This window comes from Pinus tabuliformis, chromosome Q (genome assembly GCF_031772625.1).
Source record: "Pinus tabuliformis cultivar Carrire ecotype Pingquan chromosome Q, CPIR1, whole genome shotgun sequence".
Classification (NCBI taxonomy): Eukaryota; Viridiplantae; Streptophyta; class Pinopsida; order Pinales; family Pinaceae; genus Pinus; species Pinus tabuliformis.
In genome coordinates this window covers 140,508,641-140,516,562 of record NC_142296.1, presented here as the reverse complement: position 1 = coordinate 140,516,562, position 7,922 = coordinate 140,508,641, and the positions used below count along the sequence as shown (strand labels likewise).

The following is a 7,922-nucleotide window of genomic DNA, read 5'->3' as shown; positions in this document are numbered from 1 at the left end:
ATAGTCAATGGACATTAGTAAGTTTACAACAATTAACGCAAAAAAAAACTCCAAGACTTAATATTCCCCCAATGATAGAATTATGTCATGCACACATATCGTAAAATCTCCAAAACCTAATATTCTCCCAATGATAGAATTATGACTTCCACAAATATCGTACAATGATAGAATTATAGCATGCACACATATCGTACAGGAGAGTTGCTAAAATAAATCTTAAATAATTGTTGTAACCTAGCATACAAATTAATTAACTTTAGCCATTAACTCAGCGCATACACATAGGCAATGCTAGAAGAGAAAATGATAATACGCATTTACTTCAACCACTTCATAGCCACAAATTCCAAAATCTAAATTAAAAGATTTCACATTAAAAGAGAGTGGTTAGAGTGGTTATGTAACAGCAAGAACAAGTTTGTGCGGTCATTGGGTAGAGTACGCTTAGAAATTACCCCCCAAAAAAAAAGTAACAACCCTAACGGGAGAGTTCGACCAAGTGTTCCTCCTTTTCCTATTGAAACAAAACAAGGAAGGCTGCATCGCAGCTAGTCCCTGCCTTGATTGGAAGGGGGATTGAGCATTGAATAAGCCATACGCATATAAGCATAGACAGTAGCATAGCCAAGGGCAGCTTCAAGATTAGGTGGTGGTGAATAACTAAAAGCATAGCTAGCTGGAGCAAAGCAAGCATCAAAGTAACGAAGTAGTGGACTCAGTGAAACCAACAGTAGCAGATCCAGATGCATAAGCAAGACCAGGAGAAGTAGTAGCAAAATAAGCATAGGTAGATTGGGTTGATCAGTAGTTTAGACGGTTGATCTAGTTGTTTACCCATAAGCAAGGACAGGTGCAAATCTAGTTCCAGGACCAATTTCCGAGAGAGCTCTATAGCCATATCTATACGAGGTAGTCAATCAATCATGTGCTCTTTATGGGATCAAGATTAGTGAGTTTAACAAAATGGGCAGACCTGTGCTTTCAAGAATCTGGTATAGAAATATGCTATCGCATGAAAAGCAAATGGAGGATCGAGCTCACATAATGTCAAGAACCCGCTGCTTTAAAGAATCTGGGGCTATTCGGTATCGATAAAAACCTTCGTTTGAGCTGTCGACGTGCAGAACTCCTCATCTTCACCCTCGTAACAATCCAGTAAATAGAGAAGTCCTATATGGCGGTGATAGTAACCAATACTAGGTTCTTCGGTACCAATACAATGTTCCAAATCATTATGCAATTGGCTCAATACAAAAACGTTGGCTCAATAAAGCATTCATTACGTTGCATTTAGTCGTTCTTTATCGTATAGCATTTTTATGGAGAGCGTAGAACAAATTTTATGGCATAACGTTTTTTAAAGGAGAGCTATCTCTGTGCTTACATATTAGAACATTGTTGGTAAGTATTAGAACAATATGCAATATGGTTGACAAGTGCTGCAATCAATATGTTATATGGAACAATGTGAAACTAACACTATGGAACGACATCAAGAATGAGGACGATAGTCAATGCAAGAATGTTTCATAACTTTTTTAAAGGAGATCTATCTCTGTGCTTACATATTAGAACATTGTTGGTACGTATTAGAACAATATGCAATATGGTTGACAAGTGCTGCAATCAATATGTTATATGGAACAATGTGAAACTAACACTATGGAACGACATCAAGAATGAGGACGATAGTCAATGCAAGAATGTTTCATAACCCAATAATGTTGCTTTGGAACAAATATGTCGAGAATGCATAACACAAGAAGGAAAGAAAGTTGCATAACGCATATATCGATTTACTGATATGGAACACATATATCAATTTGCTGCCTTGGAATGCATATATCAATTTACTGTTAATGTATGGAAAACATTTATCAATTTATTAATACTATATGGAATGCTGCTTTGTCAGTATTGGATATAGTTTATATGGCACAACATACATCAAAATCGCTGAAGGAAGACTTCAATTCAAAATTGTTAGCACCAACGTGGAGTCATCATTTTTTTAGCTCTGGTTGCTGCGGATGCCAAATTCCTCGATAAAGTTAACCTAAAGGTAGATTTCTGTCTTTCTCGCAGTACTAAACAGTGGAATGGAGACTTCACTACAGGAATAAGGGACTAGAGCTCCTAAAGTTCCTTCGTGCCCCCGCCTTCGTATCTTCCGATCCCAAATTCCTGGCTTAGAAATATGCGTTACACTTAAAAGGTTATAATTATTTTTTACGTTTTAAAGTGGTATCAAATGTATTTGATTAATTAAGTTAAGTAATGTTTAAAAATGAAAATAAAAAACAAATTAATAAGATAATCCAAAAACTTGTGGTCGGAGTGAAAAGCTATTTTATTCAAAGATTTCAATGAATTATTTCAAATAAAGACATAGGCGCTTAGGGATGACAAAATGTCATAAGTTGGCAATCTGCCGCAGTGTGTGCGCATGCATTTTGACAGATGTCATTCATAAGGTTACGAATTATATTTTCTATCGCGCATTTTGACAGACGTCCATTATATTTTCTATCTATAATTTCTAGTGGGTTTCGCACCGACCAAGCTTTTTGGACGAGCTCCAGATTTTTTTCTATGGCAGACTGAGACCAGGTCTTAGGATTCAATGAGACCAGATATTAGGTAACGAAAACAAGTTCTTTGAAGAAAATAGTGCGCATGTGTTTCTCATTTAATGGTTCAGTATCAAGTTTATGACTTTTGTTTAGATATCCTAAGCATACTCTGCCGTTGTATTCTAAGCTATCATCTCTCAAAGCATACTCGGGGTCTCCTGCACCAGTATAAACCTTCTATGGCAGACTGAGACCAGGTCTTAGGATTCAATGAGACCAGATCTTAGGTAACGAAAACGAGTTCTTTGAAGTAAGTAGTGCGCATGTGTTTCTCATTTAATGGTTCAGTATCAAGTTTATGACTTTTGTTTCAGCAGCACATAAGATATCCTAAGCATACTCTGTCGTTGTATTCTAAGCTATCATCTCTCAAAGCACACTCGGGGTCTCCTGCACCAGTAAACCAATCAATCCAGGAGGGCGATCTTAGAAGCAGACAGTTTATTAGCAAAGCTCAGCAATGTCATTATTAGAAAGGTATATTCTCTTCGAACAGGACCCATTCGGATCATCCATCAGGCTGGCATTCAAGATTTCAGGGTTCAAGACCCATTCGGATCATAGAATTCGAGCGCGGCTTGTCTTAGCACCAGGATATTCCAAATTTTTCCTTTGGTCTGCAGAGAAATTTATACACACAACCTTCACGAAATTATTACTTAGGGGATAAGCCAAGACGAATTCAAAATTCGAAGCTTCACAGTAAACCACAACCTTTCCGCAAAGTTGCAAAGAAGTATTTTAAAGCTATTCTTACCAGTAAGCCATCAAAGGAAAAAAATATGCCAGCTAGCAGCGCTTTACTCATCTCGCTGGTGGTAGAACGAGAAGGTAGGTAATCCTGTCCCAAGGTTTCGTGTCCACGATGCCCCATCTGTTCCGAGCTGGGTAAAGAAACGACTCACCTCCAGATTAGGCCTGGAACATGAATAATGTAAGTATATGGCACCTTTCTCTGAAAAAGAAAATGTAAGTATATGGCACCAATCCGTTAGGAAAGGACTGCCAGCATCCCATGAGAAATGAATCACTTAGTAAGTTGATAGGTTCAAAGAAAATGGAATTTATTGTATTATCATCCATGCTTCTCCTGCTTGCTTTGTATTTATAAATATGCATACTTGATCATCGTTTATAATAATGTATTTTTAGTGTTTTATCTGGTGTGGTCTTAAGCGCCTCTCAGGTTATAGTAAATGAAAAAGCTTATTCATGATAGCTTGAGTGAGATTTTCTAGTCTCAGATATAAGCATCTCTGGTAAGGCAGGCTCAAGTGAGATTTTCCAGTGTGAGATATAAGCATCTCTGGTAAAGCAGGCTCAAGTAAGTTTCAGACAGACTTGGGTGAAAATGCTGGGGATTTCAGGATGGACCTTAAGACAGACTCCGGTAAGGTAAGGTAAGGCCTGTTCAGCTGAGCTATCTGGTGAGGCAGGCTCAGGCAAGGCAGGTTCAGCTGAGCTATCTGAGACTCAAGCTTTATCTGCATACCTTGTTTTTCTCATTTGTCTGTCTGAATGTTGTTTCAAACAATTCGGTACCATCAGGAGCACATGTCTCCCCCGATTAGGATGAAAGATCCCCTTGAAGCAGCTATCCCATGCATATTGTATATACATCTGGTACTATTGCTTGTCTCTATCTTTTTCAATTCCTCATAATAGTTCAAATGCGCCATCCCCTCTCGTATTGCACAGAGAACCCAGACATGCAGCAGGTTTTATAAAGAGCTTTCAAAATCACTGCTAGCATGAATGAGTTAACTGCAATTTTCAATTATAATTAAACAATTTCAAGTCTAAGATTCATTAGACTATTATGACTAAAATTAAAGCTGTGAGTGCAGATCACATCACCGGCACACACAAAAGAGGTCTCTCACATGTTAAAAACATATCGCAATGAAAGAGGTAGTTAGTTTCCTAGTTTGAGTTTCAGTTTGAAAACAGTTTGAATTTTACTTTGATTTTTCATGTATGCAGGCAACATGCTATCTCTTCCCTTCCATTTTCAAGAAGAAGTTAGCATCATCAATAAAGCAGAATAGAAGTTCGATGTCATACAAAAATAGTGAAACAGTGAGAGGCAGTTCACTACATCAAAGAGGCAGTTCATTACCTAATTTGAGTTCCAGTTTGAGTTTTCATGTATGCAAGCAGTACAGGTTTAAAAAACTATTTATCTCACCTTGTTCATTGTATCTCACCGCAGAAACATAGCTGTTGCAGAGAGCATTAGAGGTTCTGGGAACGGTCTAACAGGGAGTATGAGAACATGGATTCTTAAGGCAGCTAAGATAGCACCAGTGCAAGCATATGTAATTTGGCTTAATGCAACAACTGCAGTGCATGCACCCTGCATGCTTGGCTTAATGCAACAGCTGCAGTGCATGCAGCCTGCATGCTGAACACGTGCCGCCTGCGAATATGCCAAACAAACCTGAAAAGTTCCTGCGAATATGCCAAACCTTTTCTGCAGTTGCACATAATCCATCCAAACTCCATCCAAACTAATGTTAAGTAATCTTAACATTAATATATGAAATCATATGAAATCGCTCTGACGGTCACGAGTAACAAACCCGGCAAATGAAGATAACCTATGCTCCGGCCTCTCCCGCCTCGGGAAGAGGCCAAATAAGATGACAATCCGGAGTACCTTGGTCATCCTGGGACGGAGGGCACACAACGTTTTAAAACTTTGATCTAACCAAGGCATTCGGTGAAAAGAAACTTCGAATTAATGTTAAATCAAACCAAACTGATTCCTATAGTCCCTGGCCATTGACAGATGGCAGGGACTAATAATAATGTTTAAACACCAAATATGTGGTTTTGCGAAGAAGACTATATCGAAAAGGAACCGAGATAACTGCTGTGTTTTAAATAATAAAATAAACTCAGTAGGATTTCTCAAAAAAAACCTTTAAGAGCATATTTAATAGAAAACGAGGAAGAATCCCAATTGGGAAATGGTTCGGAAATTCCTTGTACGTGCTAGGAATAGGTAAAAACCTGACAACGAAGAAGTGGTGAAAGTTGAACACAGCCATACTAGAAGTTCACAGCCTGGGTTAAAAGTTAAAAAACCCCAACAACCGGCAGTAAGAAAGAATTCCTATTCGTACATAATCAAGGTTTCTTTTATCATATATATATGAGAAATACCAGCAAGAACCATGTGCGGTAAGGAAGAGACTGTAAAGTTGGGTTACTTTAACGTTACCTATGCGGTGGAAGGGACTGGAGGAAGAAGAACTTCAATGCCACGGGAGACAAGTTGCAGAGCTGAAAACCCTAAGGACCGACCTCGAGACCCGAGGAGGAGTTAGTTACCATAAGGAAACCCTCGGCATCCCTACCGTCCGTTCAAGAGGTAAAAAAGGAACGGAGGATGTGAAGCCAGGTTGTCGGGACAGGTGGAAGAATAAATATCTATATTCAATGATTAACTCCACCACTGGCAACCAATAGTATTGACACAAACCTTTAACTTAAACCTAATGTTAATACAAGGTATGCGCCCTACTGACCAACGTCCACCTGTCGTTAAAACATACAAATATGCGAAGGTTGTATTTAACAACCCGATGAAATTTAATATGCACGATTAAATTAGTTTCACTAATTTCTGACTTTAGTGAAATTAAATGTTACTCTCTAATAGTTAGATAGCAGTTTTTTATATTTATTTATTTTGGTACTGGAATCTGGTTCTTCATCTTGTCTTGAACATGAACTATCATCTTGTTTTGAACATGAACTATACTGGCTAGTTAAAAAGTAATTTTTACAAAAAAATGTTGTTATAATGATAATATTCTTTGAATGTTGTATCTAAACATTATAAACCCAACCGTTATAAATGATTTATTTATATTTTGTGTGTCATGGAATACGTTACAATTTATTTTTGTTTTCTTTGTTATATTTTATCAGAAGTATTTTATTGATCATTGAGAATGAGTGAAATATTTCTACAAATTATATTTAATATGAGCATTTAGAATGAGAATGTTGATATTTTATAATATTTTTAATTAAACAATATTCATTTTTGTTTTTTATTATAGCTAATATTTTTTATTTTTAAAAAAACATATGTTAACAGGAAATTGAGCAGAGACATACTTACATATCTCTCAATCAACATAAATTATTACTTGTAAAATTTTGATGGAGATGAATTTCTAAGAGGAAGGAAAAAAATTGTTGCCTACAAAGATATAACCAAATAATAGACCATATATAAACATGGACTTAAATAAATAAATAAATAAAACCTCTGCAGTTTCATTTATACATCTATCTCCTTTTTAATACCACAAATTTAAATATTTATTTTTTATTTAATAATTTTTTTCTTTTATTTATTTTCTATTTAATATTTTTCCAAAATATAAATTAATTTTTTTATATCAAACGAGACAGAATTTTTATGCGAAGGCTTAGCTTAATTGATTGAATATCAGTTGTTAAAATGCCATTGTAAAAAACAATCCGAATAGAGATCCTTAAATCAGACAAACAAAAATCAGAATCAAGATCCTTTAACCGCATAGAAAAACAAAACAAAGTTGATAGATATTCACTTTTAAACCCCAAATAAAGCATAAACAAACATGCTCATAATTATAAGTAAAATCTCGACCATTATCGTTCATAATGTTACACGCTCCACAATTCTAAAACTGCATCAGACAGGAACCATTATACCGGATGACCCTATAGTTATAAATCACTTCAAATTGGAGCTTATCCTGGAAAAAAATTGTTGCAGTCGTAAATACACTTTAATCGGTTTCCACCAATGTAGTCTACATTTTTGTTTCTCGTTCAATCTGCTGGAACATTGGCTACTGGCCATAAATATTTCCATTAGCGAGTTAATTCATCTGACTCGTCCGTGCTGCTTCGCAGCACTTTGTCTAACAATTTGTCTTCCATGTCGCCTCTGTGGACCAAGCGTGTGTAGATCATATTTCCTCATGTTGATGAAATCTAGGTTAAATTGAAAGTGGAAAGATGAAGGAGAGGGAAATGCCTAATTTAATATAGCTGCTTCAAGTCCGTGAATATGTAGGGCACGTTTCCCACATATTCCTTCTACTTCTCGATTGATTTCCTGATTAGGATCTTCAATTTCGGCATTTGCATGCCCCTGAGTGTCCCCGACCAGTCCATAATCTCCGCTGTATTCCTCTGGTTACTTCAACAGCCGATCAGTTTCTTCTTCCCGTTCATTATTTTTTGAATTTTGTGATTATTTACAACATATTTCTGAAT

The 7,922-nt window shown here is 36.5% G+C and overlaps 1 long non-coding RNA gene across 1 annotated transcript; it reads right to left on the bottom strand.

Annotated features, from left to right (window-relative positions):
• Positions 1-2,967: 2,967 nt before the first annotated feature.
• Positions 2,968-4,892, bottom strand: LOC149218644 (uncharacterized). Its single transcript, XR_016248631.1, has 3 exons — positions 4,825-4,892; positions 3,394-3,554; positions 2,968-3,253 (listed from the first exon to the last, which is right to left on the bottom strand). It is a non-coding gene; the product is annotated as an uncharacterized LOC149218644 (long non-coding RNA).
• Positions 4,893-7,922: the final 3,030 nt, after the last annotated feature.